This window comes from Microtus pennsylvanicus, chromosome 8 (assembly GCF_037038515.1).
Source record: "Microtus pennsylvanicus isolate mMicPen1 chromosome 8, mMicPen1.hap1, whole genome shotgun sequence".
In the NCBI taxonomy this organism is placed as follows: domain Eukaryota; kingdom Metazoa; phylum Chordata; class Mammalia; order Rodentia; family Cricetidae; genus Microtus; species Microtus pennsylvanicus.
Window position 1 is genome coordinate 37,994,897 of NC_134586.1, and position 16,941 is coordinate 38,011,837.

Below are 16,941 nucleotides of genomic sequence, written 5' to 3' on the forward strand. Positions count from 1 at the left end.
GGCTCAAAGTGACATGACAGACACATCTGCCTCGAAAGGCTGTATCCACACCTGTCCCCTATCTAACAGTATAATTTGAAGGATCAAGAGTCCACAGATTTCTGTTTTTGAATCCTTCACAGTACATTTTTAATAATTTTATTCATATATGCCATGATTTCAAGGGGAAAAAAAGAGCCTAGAACAACAATCCTGTAAAATTCTGCCAAATTGACTCTCAAATACCAGAACTGCACTCCACAAACCTTCCTGATTGAGAAGAAAAGATGGTCTTGTCTTTTCTTGAGATGGGAGCGGGGGCAGGTGCTGGGAATTATATCTAGGGGCCAGCACATGCAGGAAACTCTACCACCAAGTCCCACTTCTATTCTCTGTGATTTAGAACAACAAGATGCGAACTGAATCGCTCTACTTTTTCTCCAGTAGATCAGGTACTAGTCATGTCCCAGGTATCCCAACTCTGAGCAGACTTTTCCAGTGTTTTCTGGGGTGAGAAGATGCAATAGCGTGAGACTCTGAAATATTAACACTCAAACAGCATATTTTCTGATCTGCAATTTACATCCCCTTTTACTTTCAGCACATATGTTTAACAAACACTTGCCTGCAGATACATTTACCACCTGCTCTGCATCTATTTTATGCTGCTCTCAGACTTCTTCCTCACCACCCACCCCTCATATCTGCATCATCACTCTGCAGGGAACACTGGCTGCTGATACAGACACCTCAACTCCTAACCCTTCCATTCACTTCAGCTTTCCCCGGAGTCACTCGTGCAGGAATGTCCCCTGATAGAATCACCTAACTAGCACTAAGCTATGGTCAAATATACATGTTATTGCAACGTAACCCAGGATTAGTCTAAGTCACTCAGCATGTCCCTTTGCACTCTGCTGAGGACTAAGAAGAACAAGCCTCTCTAACCTCACGTATGCCATGAAGCAACCAGGAAGGTGTTGCCGTGTTGCGCTATGATCTGTGATATTAGGAGAGGAAGTGGAGACAGCTACATTTCGACACAGTGGTATATAAAGTCTTGCTGCATGGCAACCTCACCTTTTAAATTAAGCTGAGTTTCCTCAGAAGCAGACCGGAGGCCAAGTAGGGAAGCGAGACAAGGATGAGAAATCATTCTTGAAGTACACTGTTGAGCACGCATGTGCTGTAGCCATTACTGAGGTCTAGGCCAATGAGGGTGCTCTTTAGAGACCATGGATAACAGAGAGCGCCGCTGGGGCTCTTAGTCACCAGCATTTCAAGTTCTCGGCAACTGCTTCCAGACTATTCCCCCTCACTTCAAAGTGCATACACAGGTAGGTCAATATCCACTACCACCATCAGAAAGAGAGTGATGTTCCCAGGCAGTCACGGGTGCATTGTGAACAAAGGTGGTGCCGAAAACACAAGTGTGAGGCACGTGCAACATCAGCTGTAACCTCTATATCCAAATTCTGTGGCCGACACACTCAAGCCTATTCTGGCCACCTATGAAATCTCTTTCGCGAGCTCTAGCTTCTTCCTCCAAACAGAATGCATTATGTCCCTCTCTTTAAAATCATCTCAACAGCTCAAATTCTGTGTCCGAAGTCCAGCAAGTCACAGGAAAGAAAATTAATCTCCATCCATTCTTTTGCTTTGTTTTGTCAATATAGGGCTGTTCACCTCATTTCTCAACTTGCGCCACTCTTGGTGGGTTGAATATGCCCATGGCCTATCTGCTTTGGAAATGCCTCCCAACAAATCCTTTCACTCCAGTTTCCTTGGCATAATGTGATCTTCAGTGGAACTGAGGCATCCTGAGCAGCTATTGCTTGGAAGCAGCAGATACATAATCAACAGCACTTACCTTCTATGCTCAGAGTTCTCTTTCAACAAGCCTCCATTGCTGTAATGGACTGCCTAATCCTGTGCATTTTCCCCACAGAGAGGTGATTATATCTGTCACCTTTATAATTGTCAGGGGTGGCTCATTCTCATTAAAATGACTTCAGAGCTGCGGAGTACTCATGGGCCACAGTAATTATCCACTGAGGCTTTGTGGGTTGAAAAGGCACGCTGGGGAGCGCATTACTTTTCCTTTCTTTTGGTAAGTAAACCCAGGAAGCTTCTAGAAAAGCAGTTCAGTTACAGTTCTTCCGTGACTTTATTTGGATTAGGTGAAGTCAGCCTTTAGAATTGTGTCAAAATATTAGTACCAATTTCCTTTTGGGGGCTTTGAGGTGGCAGGACTGGGGATCAAACTAGGAGACTTGTGCCTTCTCAGCAAGGCTGTGTGTCTAAGCTGCCATTCTAGTCCCTGGGCTTCAGTTTTAATGAGAAAATGGCTTGAGCTCCAATAAATCCTCAAGCTCAGCATGCCAGCTATGGTTGGCAAAGAACGTGTCACTCCTCTTGTTCAGTGTGGATATGCACTAACACTGATCTGACATGCATATTTTTTAACTATATGATTAAAACAAAAATATTGATTATCTACAAGCATGGGGGCATGCCAGATTAAGCTCCAGAGCTGAGAGAAACATCCACCCACTGGCCATGGACCAGCCACATTGGAGCAGCATGGACTGCTAAGACAGGCACAAATGTACAATCGAATGCTAAGCAGATTATCTCCTTGTTTAAAAAATTTTGTGTTTGGGAGGTGTGCTTAAAGATCTAATTTTCTGGGGACTGAATCTGTTAATTTAATTGCGGCATGACAGAAAGGAAGGTTCTGTAGGGAGGATGAAAAACAATGATAATTTGTAGCAGGCCTAGAAGGCAAGGAGAATGTCCAAGCCTTGTGAGTTATGTTTCGTTGACAAGTTTGGATTATTAAGGAAGCAATCACTAGGGCATAAACGAATACTGAGAAGTACTTGCCAAATAATATGTTGTTTTTCCAATTGTTACAGTATCCCATGAAAGGCTTTCTTGACAGAGCCTCTCTCCTCTAGTGTTGATTTACAAATCCTTATTTCCAGGAAAATGCAGTCTGTTTAATTTATAGTAACCCAAGGCTAACCGAGGAAGTGGAATCAGCAAATAGCTGGCAAGGGAGTGAGTGATGGGTGCAGCTATTCATGTAAATCTTCCTCTGTTTTATTAACTACTGGACATCAAAGACAACCAGATTCCTGGCTACTTATAAGTGCTTTGCACCTCTATCAACATGGCATTAGCCATCCAATTCTAAGTGATTGAATGTAGCCTGTCTGTGCCAAAAGGAACATGTAGCATCATTTAACCTAACTGTCTTCTTTTTGCAAGTCTGGAAAAGGGGGTACTCTAAATTATCAAGTCACTACCCAAGTTCACCCAGTTCGTTTGCAGCTGAGCAACATAATACTAGGTACTTGCCTCTACCCTAGGCTTTTTCCCTCTACTTTCTAGTTTTAAAAAAAATGTAAATTATGAGATTGTTATTAGCCACACCATCAGGATAATCTGAGCAGCATACACTGACCTCATCTCAATGTGAGTCATATCTTTTGGGTAAGCTGGATGTATCTGGAATATTTGTTAATAACAGTCAGTCATTGGGGTGTTGTTGGGAACAATGGAGAAGTAACTTACTAGTAAAGTCACTGGAAAATAAGCATCCGTTGCCTGAGCTTTTGTTCATAAACATCCGGTGATTGAGCTTTTAGCCTTCACAGTAATAACGCACAAAGCTCTCCAGGGACATCCTGGCTGCTCTCCAGAAGACATGAAGTTTCAGCTCTCACCTATTTGAAAACAAAGTCAGAGAGCAATGATCCCCAAATACGCCTCCTGGTTCTAAGATCCTATAAAATGAATTTATATGTTTCAGTGTTGGATCACAGCAGCATTTCTGCAATATAAGCTAATAAAAATTTTACCTTCTGCTTCTCTAGCTCTTCACTGGTCACCAAGAACACTCGCTTATATAGAACTCATTATCTTCTAATAACCTTGTGGGGTTAGAAAGGCAAAAATAATTTGTATTGAGCAGACTTGAGAAAAACATGAAGGTTGAAATGTTGAGTCAGAGAGATTCAGAATTAATCCTCCATTCTGTTTTTTAAATGTTAGCAACCTGAGTCTCAGTTTCTCCTTTGGGAAAGTGGGTATGAGTATTACAAGACGTTATAATTGTCACTCTAGATCTCCTGAGTCCTAGCCCAAAGCTCTTACAACTTCATGCATTTCCAGTTACTGTGTCTTTTTTCTTTTCGGTATTATGATGCTGCCACTGCCCTTCCCAGTGCTGACCAATTCTACGGACAGTAAACAACTAAGAACATGCTCAGCAAATCCATCAATCTAGATCCCAGACCCCAGCCATCTCCTTTATCAGCTCTTATACACTGGACCGTACTATCCCCTGCCCTCCTTACCCTCAGCCTAGGAATCAAACCACTAGAAACCACCTCTGTGCCCCCAAAACCCACTGGAATCACACAAAATAGCCAATCATAGGCCTTTTGTCCTGATTCACCTATTCCTTCCTGAAAAAACAATGGCTATAATATTTTCCCATTATTTCCCTGTGCTCCTGATGTACCCTGGTACTTTATGTAGCTCTTCATGGTGTAGTGAGGCTTACTCTTTCATCTTGAGGATAGTTATAGACTCCTTTTCATGGCTAATTTCTCTCTCATTTGATGGGCCAAATGCATCTCAAATCTTTTAGCAACACATTGCATTTCAAAGCACTCCCACAACCTGTTAACCATTTCCCACCCAGCACCAGTATGGAGGTCATATAGCAGATAGTAAGTTACTCTGATCCCTAATGCTTGCCATCTTAACAGAAACATGGTGACCAGCTGGTTGGTTGAATATTATCTTGGCTTTGCCTCTAAACACATGATTTTTTTTCTTGATACGATTAGCTCATACATGAAACCAACTTGAAACAAAACAAACTGCCCTCTCAATGTAGATGGGCCTAACTTGGCGGACTGGTTTTCTGGTTTCTTTCTTTTCTTTGTCTCTCTTTCAGGTGTGTGTGTGTGTGTGTGTGTGTGTGTGTGTGTGTGCGCGCGCGCATGTATGTTTGTGGTAGGACAATTGTCTGTATTCTGTCAATTATATTTAAAATAAATATAATGATTGGTAGATAGCCATGCAGGAAGTAAGGGCGGGACAACCAGACAGGAAGTGGGTCAATGAGTAGAGGAGAATTCTAGAAAGAAGGAAGTCCTAGTCTGCAGTTCTGGCCCAGCAACAGAAGAAATAAGATGTGACAGCCTCCCTAAACAAGGTACCAAGACACGTGGCTAGCTAGCATAGAAAAGAATAATGGCCTAATATGTTATAAGAGTTAATAAGAAGCCTGAGCTAATGGACCAATCAGTTTATAACTAATGTAGACCTCTATGTGATTCTTTGGAACTTAACAATTGTGGGAACTGGGCAGGACAGAAACTCAGTCAACGTGTGTTTCTGCACACACACATGCAGATACACAGCATTTTTGATACACAGATCTTTGGGTTACTGTTACTCACTGCTCCGCATATCCAACCATGGTCTCACTAATGGACCCAGTTTGCCTAGAATTTACTATGGATCACAAGCCAGTATCTAACTCAAGATCATCTTGTCTCTGCCTCTGAATGATTAGAAGTATTTGTCCCTACTGCATGTACAGGCTTTTGGGGATCCTATTCCCTTTGGATGTATACCTTGCTCAACCTAGATATAGTAGGGAGGGCCTTGGACTTTCCACAGGGCAGGGTATCTTGCCCTCTCTTAGGATTGGAGGGGGTAGGTATGGTGTGTGGAAGGAGTTGGAAGGGAGTGGGGGAGGGGAAGTATTGGGAGGAAGGGAGGTAGTGGGAGGAGGGGAGGGAGTGGGCATTTGGATTGGTATTTTTAAGTAATAAAATAAAATAATAAAAACATAAATAAAAAAGAAAAAAGTAAAGGCATAAGTCACAATATCTGTTGTACCAAATGTCTTAGTAGAAGAAAGGCTGATCTCCGTTGAGCAAAAAAATCATTCTGCAGAAGAACTCTTTAGAATTCAAATCTTCCCTGGGCTCTAGTTTGCTGTCCTGGCTTGCAAACTTTAAAATTTCACTTCCATAATCTTATGAGTATATTTCTTAAGCATCCACACATACATGTGCCTATGCATGCACACACATACAAACATACACAAACACACACACCCGCGCACACACACACACACACACACACAAGTTCTGCTTCCACAAAGAACTCTAACATAAGGACAATGAGACTAAATGTACAAAACTACATCTGCTTGAACAATAATGTTCACAGCATCATCTTTATAATTGGCAAAAGCAAGAAACATCCCTAATGGTCATTCACTATGATTAGTACAAACAAATTACAATATAGTCGTCAATGAGCTATGAGACACTGATGAGAATAAAGGCACTCAACACATGCATGTCTTACAAATACAGCACTGAACAAAACAAGATTCATTTCTGCTTATCATCTCTTTAGGAGGTGGGATAGAGGTGGGTAGTGACCCCAGAGGGTCCTGGTATGTTCCTCGCAATGGACTGCTCCTTCATCTGGAGTTTAGACACATATGTGAGCCAATTACTGATAATTCATTAATCTGTATACATGAAGACCAATCCTCCTCCCATGTATATATTATATTTCATATAAAGGTAGAAGAATAAAGTGATTCTTCAACTACTCATTGTTCTATCTTGAAACTCTCTGTAAAATATGATGAGCATTCATACACTTAAAACACCCAGTGTAGAAGTGAAATGTTAAATGTGGAATTATTATGAACATGTTGCCATCTCTAAGAACATGGAGAAAGCTGAGACTTTGGGCCTCAGAATTATCCCAGGGGGACACCATGTACTCTTTTCCACAACCTGACACAATAATCCTCTTGGCATCTAGGATGAAAGGTTTTTGCTGTTTTCTCTTTTGAGGGGGGTGGCTAAGAGAAAAGAATTTCTCACTATAATTATTTTGTGTGTCTCTGGGCAACCTAAGTAAATCAGATGCACAATCTATACTGCACACTTCAAGAACTGCAATCCATTTCCTAAACTATAAAGGAAAAAATAAGGCAAAGACCACAAGCTGAAATAAACCAGTGCATTGTCTAGGCAGTAACAATGAGCACACTTGAATTTGAGGCTGGGGAGGAAGGGAGTATTTCTATGCTGGGAAATGGCTACACTCAGGGAAAGTTGGTGCAGGAGAATTGTCTGTATTTTGTCAATCTGTATATTTTGAATAAACGTTGATTGGACAGACAGGAAGTATAGTTAGGTCAACCAGACAGGAAGTAAAGGCCGGGTGATGAGAACAGGAAAATGCTAGGAAGGAGGAAGTCCACTCCTCCCATTCCTGCCCAGACTCCAAAGAGACAAGATGTGAGATGCCCCATTGAAAAAGGTACCAAACCATGTGGCTAACATAGATAAGAATAATGAGTTAATATAAGCTACAAGAGCTAATATGTAGCCTGAGCTAATGGGCCAATCAGTTTATAATTAATGCAGACTCTCTGTGTGATTTTCTTTGGGTCTTGCTGGCTGTGGGTTACTGGGTGGGACAGAAACCCCGACAAGAGGACCCTCATGTTACAGAAAGTTGATGATTTCTTTATTTATTTTTATGTTAAAAAAGTAGAATTCTCATAAGATGTGGTGATGGGAATGGGAGCCCAGGAGATGTGACAGTGCTGGTCCTTCACAAGCCCTTGGTGTCTGCAGGTCCTGAATTACATCCAACCTGCAGACATCACATGCTCACTTCCAGACCTACCCCTGTGATGAAACCTGTACTTCTTCAGCTGGCCTCAAACTCCTCCTGGTCTTTCTTCTCCTCCTCCTCCTTCCCCTCTTCTCCTTCCCCCTCCTCCTTTGCATGGCTCGTGCTACAGCCTATCCCTACCTCTTGACTTAGAGGAATAGAGCAGGAGCCCAAAGCTCCCCATCCTTTACTAACAGCAAACTTCCCCTGGTCCCTCAAGACCCAATACTCCTCCATCCAGTCTGAGCATGGCATCAGCTCAGACTGACTTAAGACCATAGCCTCAAGTCAGTCCCACATCCATCCACCAGCTCTGATTCCCTGCTGACCTATCTTTCTCTCTCATTTCTCTGCTCAGCCCTCTCCCTTGCCCTATTTCTGCCAACCTTGCCTCCCTTTCTGTTGTCTTCATTTCCTTCCTCTCCTCTGCTCCTTCCACTTCTCCTCCTCTTTGTCAGCTTTGGTCTCTTAGTAAAGAATTGCTAGGAATCAAATCCGAATGGATGAAGCTTTTTGCATAATGATAGCAAAACTACAATTGTGCCCTTTTTCTGGATATTGCATCACTTTTGGTATAATGCCTTTGGAAAGAGCCTCTCGTGATACAGCAGGCATCAGGAAGACAACATGAAACAGAATAAAACAGCAGCACTGAGCAAGTGTGGTTTAGCATGCATTTTTTAAGCCCTAGTGCACAGAGCAGAGGAGAGAATTGGTTTCAATCAGCCACACAGTCCTTTTTAACTAGATGAAACCTTTGTTTTTCCACTCAGGACTTTCCTGTTCAGAATCCAGACAAGACTACAGCTAAAACTGCAGTCTATGCTCCAAGGCCAGATCTTCTAGATGCACATATTCAGCCCTTTCCTGTTCTGGTCCAAATGTCTATGAATCACTGTCACCCTCGCCTCAGCTTCTGTATGATACCTACAGGACAATGTGCTCACCACAAGTCTCAAAAGTCATAGGACAAATACAAAAGAAAATTCTGTGAAGCACTCTGCCACCATCAGTGGACACCCGATGCTCCCACACTTAGGCAAGTTATTAAAGGTGGCAGAGAGTTTCTCTCTCCTGGCCTATGAAATGATGGGCATACCTTCTGCTTCTCCAAGTAGCTCTGGGAATTGAGTGGAGAAAATAAAATAAGTGAATCCCCACAGATTAGAAATTGAAATAGAGAACCCTGAAGTTCACTGGTAACCTCCCATGTCAATGTACATGTATTCTGTGCCCTGAAAGGCAGACGTTCACAAGTTGGAAAAACAGACCTTTATGATAGGTGACAAAGAGGCTCCTACCTCCTCTTCTCAATCATGTAGTGAGCAAAACGAGACCACAGGTGTCAGGAACCTAAGAAGAACTCATAGAAATCATTTACACAGAAGAAAAGCAAAGGGAAAAATCTAACAGGAAAAAAAAGCAGCTAAGATGACTGAAGAAAGTGATGATGTCGGTGGAAGAAATTAAATGAGACAAAGCAAAAATAGTATCTTAGGATTTCTATTGCTATGATGAAACACCATGACCAAAAGTGAGTTGGGGAGGAAAGGGTTTATATGACTTATACTTCTGTATCATTGTTCATCACTGAAGGGAAGTTACGGCAGGAACTCAAACATGTCAGGACCCTGGAGTCTGGAGCTGATGCAGAGGCCGTGGAGGGGCGCTGCTTACTAGCTTGCTCCTCATGGCTTGCTCAGCCTGGTTTCTTATAGAACCCAGGCCCACAAGCCCAGGTATGGCACTACCCCAAATGGGCTGATTCCCTACCCATCAATCACTAATTGAGAAAATGTCCTACAGTCTTGCCTACAGCCAATTTTATAAAAGCGTTTTCTTAATTGAGATTCCCTCCTCTCAGATGAATTTAGCTTGTGTCAAGTTAACACAAAACTATCCAGCACAAGGAGGAAAGGAGAAGATACAGAAAAGCAATTCTCCAGTTGTTAGTCCTTGTCATCTGAAAGGCAGACACCAGGGCAGGAATAAGCAAGTAAGGATTTGATTCAGGGAAGAAATCATGTGGAAAATAATTGGTAGGTGACTGGAAAGGAACAGGAAGCTGTCAGACTGCAATTCAAGTGTGACTCTGGAGAGGGAGAAAGAGGAAGAGAGGTGGGTGGGAAAATCCCAGCCTGTTATGTGGACTGAGAGGGTTTGGCAAGACTAGCGACAGCTGTGTTAAAAGTAGGTCTGCCAGGTGGGTTCACTTTGCCTCTGCTCCCCTAAGTCAGCAAGTGGTACCAAGCTGGCAGATAAGTGAGCATCATATGCCATTGTGGTGTCCTTTGGCCTGCCTTTATAGAGCAGTGGTCCAGCTATGAGACAGTGTCAGTCAGCAGAATATAGATGTGGAGAAGCATAAGGACCGGAGTTGAATCCCCAGAACCCGAGTAAAGGTGGGTGGAAGAGTTCAAGTCTATCATTCCTGCACTCCAGCAGCAAGATGGGAGCAAGAGACAGGGGAGTCCCAGGAGCCTCTTGGGCCAGCCAGTTCAGCATATACAAGCAGTGAACAACAAAAGATAGACCCTGTCTCAAACAAGGTGAGAGGCAGGGACCGACACCTGAGATTGTCCTCTGGCCTTCACACACACATCCTGATAGCACCGGCTGCATGTTATACACAAACACCTGTATGCACAATGCATAAATAAACAAGCAAACCAATAACAGCACCTCAGGACTAGGAAAACTTGTCAGCAAAGTTAAGACCCATGATACTTGCTCGTTAACTTTCCTAATCTTCTAATCTAAGGAGGTTTAATGACCTGCAGACGTTTCCAGGCAGGAGGCCAAATGCAGTGGTGAGAAACCCCCACTGGTAAGTAAGGATGAGTGCACAAGCAGCTACCCATCACACTGTGGCAAAGAGCAGAGGTGGGTGCCGAGCTGCAATGGGGGGACAGCATAGAACTGCAGCGCAGTGAGGCACAGAACTGCACTGTGGGGATGGCACAGGCATTTGCCACAGCTCCAAAGACTAACTCTTGCTTGTTGCCCTAGTAAAAATTCCCCATTATCCCAGTTGCCAAGAGGGTCCAACTCTGACTTGAAGCTGCACTCAATATTTTCAATAAGTGTGACCTCCTACCATGTTTTCCAAGACATTGGTCAGTAAACGGGAACCTTTTATTGTTGTTGTTGCTGTTGCTGTTGTTGTTTGGGGGGGTGTTGTTTGTTTATCTTTTTTATTCATTATTATTATTATCATACAAAATAGTGGATTTCATTATGACATTCTGATACATGTATATCATTGTATCTTAATCATACCTCCTTCACACTATCCTCTAATCCTTCCTCCACCCACCCCTTCACCAATCCACCCCTTCCCCTCAGAGAGTCAACCTTCTGCTTTCATGTCCTATGCTCACACACGTGTGTAGGTGTATGTGTTATATCTAAAGATGGAATCTAAAACATGGCCCTGAGTGCCATCAGATCAGAATTTAAAGTACCTTTAAGCAGCAAGCGGAGATCAGAATTAAAAGTATCTTTAAGCAGCAAGCAGGACAGAGACAGACCTATAAATCACTTCTCCTCCTGAGAAACCTACACAGAGGACACATCTTGCCAAAGAACAGATTTGCACATTACTTTCACCAGGAGAAACAAGTTTATGGGTCCTAGCTGACTCCATATGATCTCTTTGTCACAGCAGATCTTGCACGTTTGTACAGATACTGAGATGTATACATTAGTCTTCTGCTTTGTACCTGCAACTGTGGAAGCAGATCACAGACCATAAGGAAAGCCTACCTTCCCCTGCTGTTAAGATCCCTCACTCTGGTGTGTGTCCAGAATACCTGGAACAGCAACTGTCATACAGAGAGTTCTGCATGGTGGAGAGACTTTACAAAGTCCACCAAAGAGTATCATACCCAAAGCTTAAGCAATGACTTATTATTAATGTGATTCTCGGGGGGTCTTGTTAAGCTCAGACTGATTCATACGCACCTGCTGCTGGACCTGAGTGTGTGTATTTTGACAGGCTCCTATGTGATGTGGTAAAGTCACATGTTGAAAGTATTTCCGATATAGATCTTGATGATAGTGTGCCAGGCGTTGGGTTCCTGGACATTTCCCGGACTCTTGATCCAGGCAGGGTGTATACCTATGGTTGACCCTTGAGAGGAAAGGGGGAAACAGAGAAAATTTTTGCTGAGTTTTCATCTTTCAGGAGAACTTAGTGTTGTATTCATGTGTCCACTGGGTACCATTTCAATGTGCTTTCATGTATAATATTATTGAGATTCCTTCTTCATTTTTTTCCTTGCACCTCTTTCTTTTGAGGAACCTGCTGAGAAGTCAGTGACCAATAGTCCTGATCTCCTCAGATGGTCCCAGTTCCATTGCTCAGAAGCTTGCATCCTAAAATCCCCTCTCCCTGGACAAAGTGGCCACCAAGGTCGCTGTTGTGTAGTAGTAGGAGTGGCGGGGCTGCGTCCCCAGCACCCCGGCCGCCTGGCTAGCTTATGCCCCGAAATAACAACACACAAATTGTATTCATTTAAACACTGCTTGGCCCATTATATCTATCCTCTTCTGGGCTAACTCTTACACCTGGACTAACTCATTTCTAATAATCTGTGTAGCATCAATCTTACCGGGAATGATTCTAGCCTACGTCCATCCTGGGTCGGAGCTTCATCACGTGTGCCTCAGAGAGCAGAGCTCTTGAGTCCGCCCGGGAGAGGGGAGCATGGCCTCTCTCTGAGCTCACTTCCTCTTCCTCCCAGCATTCTGTTCTGTTTACTCCTCCCACCTATGTTTTAACCTATCAGGGCCAAGCAGTTTCTTTATTGCTTAACCAATGAAATCAACATATTGATAGATGACACTCCCACATCACTGTTGAAAGTGTCTTCCTGGACACATCATACCTGGTCCTCATGAGGACTTTGTTCCATGAGTAGGAAGCAGCTGCAAGCAAGGTGCAGCCCAGGGGGAGAAGGTGCCCAGTCACTGACTGCAGGCTAACAGTCTGCACACAGCAAAAGCAGCAAACTGGAGCTCTGAGCCTCAGCGAGTACAGCTGCTCTCCACTCCCACCTGGGCCGATCTGATACTGAGTCTAATCTGATGAGTCTCGGTGTTTCCCGCTGGCGTGTGAGGTAAGCATGTGAGAGCATGTGCAGCCCCGACTGGGAACTGCTGATCCTGACTTAGCAAACATGCACCGCATCCTGGACAACTACTTTGTATATCTGCCTTTTGTCCTTACATCACATAGGAAGCAGGCATAGTCTACAGATACAGAAACCGTGGCTCAGAACAGTTAGGTGACTTGTCTGTGGTGGCACAGCTTCCATGTCTTAGAGGTGGACTCTGAACCCAACACTCACAGACACTGAAACAAGAGAAAGGGTAGAAAGAGCCGTATAAAGCAAGTTTGATCTTTATGCTCAATGAAGATTTTTTAAAATTTTAAAAAGGTTAAAAAAAATTAAAAAATGAAGCTCTGGAAATTTTTAAAAATATTTTAAAAGATCAAGCTTTAAAAAAACAGTAACAAAAACTTCCTAGAGCTCCTTTCCTTCAGGACGGGCTCCATTCCCAGGAGTGGTTGGCCAACATAAAATTATCTTCATGGTATTTGGGGACTTTTTTGTTTCATCTTGCTTTAGAGGTTTTTTTGTTGGTCTTTAGTTTGCTTATTTTGATTTTCATTTTTTTTGCATTCATTTTTGTTTCTTCTTTTCTTTCTTTTTTTTATAAGGAAAGAGAAAAAGCTCATAAACTTTGGTGTGTCTGGAGGTAGGTAGGACCCAAGAGGAACCAGGGGAGGGGAAGCTTTAACAAGATATATTGTATGAACAGTGTTCTTCAATAAAAAAAAGTCAGATAACTGAAAAAAAATTCCTAGAGCATCTGAGACAAACCTGTGTCCTTATTTATAATGGCACCATGTTCCATCTGAATGTTACTGTATAGCAGATACGATATCACACAGTCAGACACCATTCAAATTATAAAACAGGGGAAAAGACTGCTTAAAACCTGGACAAAGGATGGCAAGGAAGCTTCATCATAGCCAAACCAAGGTGCCAGAAAAAGGGCACCCAGATGCATGAAATCTTGCCTGTGTAGTTTAACACAAAAGAAGACTAAAGGCCCATTGTAGGAAGTCACCTTAGTCTCAGACCAGGTATGTAAACTGGAGGAATTATCCAAAATAAATAACAGAGAAGTAAAGTTTTCAGGTTATGGAAACAATGCATAGTTTAAAAATGAAAGCAGAGCCTACCTTTTGGTCAGACCCTGCCCCACAACATCTGAAGGACCTTCAAGGGGGTGAGGGGCAGTGTGGTTCACAAAGCTACTCATCAGATCTTTGCAAAATTGCTCTCAGAGCATACAGACTCAGGCTGAAGATATAGACTCCCCTGGGTAGAATAAAGACAGCCATCAAAATGCTATCCAAGGTTTTCAGTCAGTGGTCAATGACTGAAGGCTTAATAGAAGCTTTACCGGGGCTAGCAAGACGGCTTATCATGTAAAAGTGCTACTCTGCAAGCCTGGTGCCCGGAGTTCAATTCCCAGAATCTATGGTATGATGAAAGAACCAATCCATAAAAGCTGCCCTCCAATCTCTGCATGCTCACCGTGGCATGCAGTCCCCTGACAGATATTCACATAATAAATAAAATAGAAATATGTAAAAGTTTTATAAAGAAGGCAGGCAAGCAAATTTGTATCACAGTACAAACCGGGGCGACAATAGGGAGTGGTGGGGAGTGTATCAAACTGGACAACACTTGCTTCTTCTTTGGGGAGATACGACGCTCTTCCCCAGCTGAGACTAGGAATTTTAAAGCAAGGAGCCCTGTCTCTGGATTAGGAGACCCCAAGTTCCTTGCAATTGTTTTTCATTTCCCAACAGCACAATGGAATCAAGACTCCTTTGAATAAAGTTTTTCATGAATGGACCACATGTGCCTAATGACTCCTTATAGCCCAGGAAGGCCTCAACGGCTGAAGACTTGCTAAGGTCCTCGCCATGTATGCGCATGGAGCTGAGAGGGAAAATCAGTGATGTGCTGATCCTGTCAGGTCCCATGCTGCAAGAGAAACATTAACCTGAATCACATGGCTGTTGGAAAGATCTGAACCATGACAAATGGAGAATATGCCATAGCCGTTGAGAACTGAGCACCACCGTTTACCACAGCCTTCATCAGGCGGGCACCAGAACCCTGACTAGAAATGAAGAAGGGATGAAGAAGGGACAAACATATAGATACTGAGAGAGTCAAGCAGATAGCATTAAGGCTGTATGCACAGACATACAGACAGGAAATCTAGGGTCTAATAGAGTGCACAGCACTGGTGGTCCAGAAGGACAGCATGGAAGGAGAAGGTTAGGTAGTCTACAGAGGAGGTCTTTTGGTAGCAGTCTGACTCGGGCTGTAAACATTATGGGGAAAGAAGCTTCAGTTGCCAGTCATCACACACAATAGTTGACTTCCCATAAACACTCATACCCAGGCCCCAGAGAAAGCCTTGCAACTTTATGCCCAGCCCATGTAGAGAATGGTTGGCCAGTTTTTGTGGGTCCAAGGCCATGGAGTCCTTGGCATGGCTCCACCCATACCAAGAATACACACTCACTCACTCAGGGTTCCTCCACTTTCTAAAGCCTTTAAAATGAGATTTGTCATGAGAGACCAGAAACCACAACTAAACCAACACAGAAAAGTTAACTTACTCCACAGCACTCACTTAGTATCTGTGACACAAGCCTGCACTAGAGGCAATAGACACAACCAGGGACTTCGCTATTCTTTGCTTAACCCTGCATTACCAACATAAAGAAGCAGGTGATAAAGGATGCCATGAGGAGAGACTAGATGTTGCGTGCAAGGAACTGGGTGAAGATATCTATTAGTATAAGAAAAGGTTCGCAGATCTCAAGTATGTCAAATGCATTCCTTTCTACAGTACTTTCCTCTTAATTTTCTCCATATCACACTTTCTATCTTACTTTTCACTTATTTTGACTAAATAGGGCCTGCCCTCCCTGGAAAAGGGGAAGAAAACCAAGTTCAAGTGTCAGAGTGACTTTCCAAGAACACATCTTTCAACAAAGTATTAAAAGAAAAGCTGCCGTTCAAAATGAGAAAGGAGTTTAGATGCCTTTGCTTTCCCAATGAAACAGAGAGCACCATCCGCAGGACACATGGCAAGGGTCACTGGCTGGTTTTCAGAAGAGAAACTCCACAGGTAATCATCATAGACTCCCCTGAAACTCAGCAAGAGCTCTCTCTTGTTTCTGTGGACTTCCCGTTTGATTTCATATCGCTTTTCTTTACATTTATTGTATGTGATGTGTGTGAATGTTTTGCCTACATGTACACATGTGCACAGCATGAGTTCAAGGCTTCTGGAGGCCAGAGGAAGGCATCGGATCCCCTAGGACTGGAATTATGGATACTGTGAACCACCATGTGTGGGCAGAGAACTGAACCCTTGTCCTCTGAACGAGCACTAAGTGCACTAAATGCTGAGTCCTCTCTCCAGTCACTATTTCATATTGTTCATGTCTGCCTCTTAAAATGCCAGCTCCTTCCTCCCTGAGGACTGCTGCCCTTACTCATTCTACTGCCATGCTCTTGATCTTTAGTCAGATGAAGGTCACCCACTGTGTACCTGGTTTTAATTTGGATATGATGCTTATCAGGGTTCAAATGCTGTCTTGCATATGTGTGTATGCTTATATCAGTTGTATGTGCAAATTTTCTCTGTGTATAACCTCTGTAGAGATGTGACTATCAAATCTGGTCACATATGGTAGGCACCCCAACATTCACTGATTATTGGACAAACACAATTCTGAGACACTTGGGATACACTGTCAGCAGGGGAGAAATGAACTTCTCTGTGGGTACTTCTGGGTGTGTGTATGTGTGTGTGGCCTGAAATCAACACAGAAAGTCAGACATGGTGAAAGACAGCTAATTTTCTCCATACTGATACTTCCCCACTTTCAAGCGAACCAAACCACAGAAGCTAAATTGAAATCTCCCCTCCCTGGGATGAGTTCTCACCCTTTGATCACGGGCTGCAGACTCGAGATTTCAATTACTTCAAGAGTCACCAGGAGCAACAGTCACTCAGATTCTTTGGCTACGCAGAAGTCAGAGCTCACATCGGCCAAGCCAGAAACACCTTCACAGAGCTGGCAGTTTTGAAGGAGTTCCATAGAAACTGGAAGAGTTC